Source organism: Otolemur garnettii, unplaced genomic scaffold (genome assembly GCF_000181295.1).
Source record: "Otolemur garnettii isolate 467f Iridium unplaced genomic scaffold, OtoGar3 scaffold00003, whole genome shotgun sequence".
In the NCBI taxonomy this organism is placed as follows: domain Eukaryota; kingdom Metazoa; phylum Chordata; class Mammalia; order Primates; family Galagidae; genus Otolemur; species Otolemur garnettii.
In genome coordinates this window covers 16,411,645-16,414,812 of record NW_003852398.1, presented here as the reverse complement: position 1 = coordinate 16,414,812, position 3,168 = coordinate 16,411,645, and the positions used below count along the sequence as shown (strand labels likewise).

Below are 3,168 nucleotides of genomic sequence, written 5' to 3'. Positions count from 1 at the left end.
AAAAATATGGGCTTGGCGCCTGTGGCTCAAGCAGCTAAAGCGCCAGCCACATACAGCTAAGGTGGCGGGTTCGAATCCCCAGCCCAGGCCTGCCAAACAATGATGGCTGCAACCAAAAAAAAAAAATGGCCGGGCACTTTGGCAGGTGCCTGTAGTCCCAGCTACTTGGGAGGCTGAGGCAGGAGACTCGCTTGAGCCCAGGAGTTGGAGATTGCTGTGAGCGTGATGCTATGGCACTCTACCCAGGGGGATAGCTTGAGGCTCTGTCTCAAAAAAAAAAAAAAGAAAAATATGATCACAACACCATCATCATGCATAAGAATGAAATGAACATTTCCTTAGGAGAGGAAGTAATGCATAAGGTGAGAGCAGGCCAAGAAGAGTGACCAGCAGGGACAAAGGCCTGGGGCAGGCAGGGGCACGTGTATTTAAGGAACAGAGAGAAGGCCCATGTGTTCCTGGACATGGAAGACAAGGGATCAGCATGATGGACAGTGGGTAGACCATTTGGGGCCTTATCAGCTACAATAAAGAATTTGGTTTTGAACTTAACATTCATCAGAGCGAGTGTCCCCTAACTGGCTTTCATCAGTGTTGAGACATGCTGTGATAGGCAGTGAAAAGTAATTCCAGCATAACACTGGGGCCTCCCATGGACGTTGAACTATACTTCTCTCTAAGAAAGGTCATGTATTGTAGGATGAGCAGTTTTTCTTCTCTTTGAGAAAGAGTCTCACTCTGCTGCCCAGGCAAAAGTGCCATGACTCATGGCAACCTAGGTCACAGTTCCTAGCAATCTCAGACTCCTGGGTTCAAAAGATCCTCCTGCCTGAGCCTCTCTTGTAGCTGGGACTGAGGACATGCTCCATGGTGCCAGCTAGTTTTTTCATTTTTTGTTAAGATGAGTCTCTCTCTTGTGTGGACTGGTCTGGAACTCTTGAACTCAAGCGATCTTCCCACCTTGGCCTCCAACAGTGCTAGGATCCAGGTGTGAGCTACCACACCCGGCCAGATGAGCAGGTATTTATCTGCTCCAGGTGTGTCAACATCTCCTGTGTTACCTTTTATTTGGTGACAGGGCTCTGGAATTAAGCACACTGGAGCCTCAGCTAATTAGGTGGTATTCAGCGGGGAGACTGTGGAAAAGTCAATTTCTCTCCCTGAGCACCCATTTCCTCATCTGTCAAAAGGCCCACAGGATCCTTGCTTCAGAGCTCACTGTGGAGACTGAGTGAAATTCCACCCAAATCGCACACAAGTGGCACACGAACGTGCTCAGTGCACGACCTTTCTTCCTGCTGTTTCCCCACCCATCAGATTTTCTTTATGGAGAGTCACACGGTGCAAAGTGAAAGAAAAGTCGGGTGCTCAGAGCCTAGTGAAGGTGGGAGGCTTTGCCCTGCTAGCAGCCTTAAGCTCAGGTCCCGATCTCTAAAATCCTGTCCTGAGGTTTACAGCCCCTGGGTGGGAATAGCATGGGGATCTGGGAGAAACAGGGTATAATGGCCAAGTTTCCCACTGGCTGCTGGGGACCAGTGGTGCCCCAGGGAGAAAACCCCAGGTTTGGAAGTCTCTCAGAGGATAAAAATATTGTGGAATTCTCTTTCCCCACTGCTGGCATTACAGTTATGGTGGGGTTATAATAAGGGCTGAGTCTTCTGATTGGTTTGGGACCCAGGCCTCCTGGTCAAGGACATGATCATTACCTTGGCCAGGATCTGCTGTTTCAGCATAAACATATCTACCCAGGAAGGCTGCAGTTAGGGTGGGGCGGGGCCATCCACTTTCTCCACTCTGCCTGCACAAGGCTTCCTGCCCCCAAGCATGTCCCCAGCTCAGGTGGACACGTGTGAATATCTCCCTACGTGTGTAGATATACACATAAATAAGCCTGTCTGTGTAAACTGACATATGCGCTTACATACACACTCCCACCTACACGTACCCACACTCCTTAATGCACACACTCCGATGCACACACATTCTCCCACCCACAGGACTGGCCAGTTTTCAGAGATGGCTGCTACTGACTCATTACTTCCTGCTGTGTGGATGTTGCTCCACCTATGAAAGATATATTCTATATTTGTGTTAGAAGTAACCTTTGGGTCCTCTTTTCTGGCTGGAACCATGGAGGGTGTTGAAAAGAAGAAAAAGAACGTTCCTGCTGTGCCAGAAACCCTTAAGAAAAAGTGAAAGAATTTTGCAGAGCTGAAGATCAAGCGTCTGAGAAAGAAGTGTGCCCAGAAGATGCTTCGAAAGGCAAGGAGGAAACTTATCTATGAAAAAGCTAAGTATTATCAGAAAGAATACAGGCAGATGTACAGAACTGAGATTCGGATGGCTGGGATGGCAAGAAAAGCTGGCAACTTCTACGCACCTGCAGAACCCAAATTGGCGTTTGTCCTCAGGATCAGAGGGATCAATGTGTGAGTCCAAAGGTCCGAAAGGGGTTCCAGCTGCTTCGCCTTCGACAGATCTTCAGTGGAACTTTTGTTAAACTCAACAAGGCTTCCATTAACATGCTGAGGACTGTAGAGCCGTATATTGCATGGGAGTATCCAAATCTGAAGTCAGTAAATGAGCTAATCTACAAGTGTGGTTATGGTAAAATCAATAAGAAATGAATGACATTGACTGATAACAGTTTGACTGCGTGATCTCTTGGTAAATATGGCATCATCTGCGTGGAGGATCTGATTTATGAGATCTATACTGTTGGAAAACACTTCAAAGAAGCAAATAACTTCTTCTTTTTTTTTTTTTCCGAGACAGGAGACTCAAGCTGTTCCCTTGGGCAGAGTGCTGTGGCATCACAGCTCACAGCAACCCCCAACTCCTGGGCTCAAGCGAGCCTCCTGCCTCAGCCTCCCAAGTAGCTGGGACCACAGGTGCCCACCACAACGCCCGGCTATATATTTTTGGTTGCAGCCGTCATTGTTGCTCGGCGGGCCCTGGGCCGGATTCAAACCCGCCACCCGGGGTGTACGTGGCTAGCGCCACTTGAGCCACAGTTGCCGAGCCACAAATAACTTCTTGTGGCTCTTCAAGTTATCATCTCTACTGGGGGGGGGGCGGGAAATGAAGAAAAAGACAACCCACTTTGTAGAAGGTGGAGATGCTGGTAATAGGGAAGACCAAATCAATAGGCTTATTAGAGTGAACTAA

General features: G+C 48.4%; 1 pseudogene; it reads left to right on the top strand.

The window, feature by feature from the left end:
- The first annotated feature begins 311 nt into the window (after positions 1 to 311).
- On the top strand, positions 312 to 3,168 carry LOC111726073 (annotated as a pseudogene).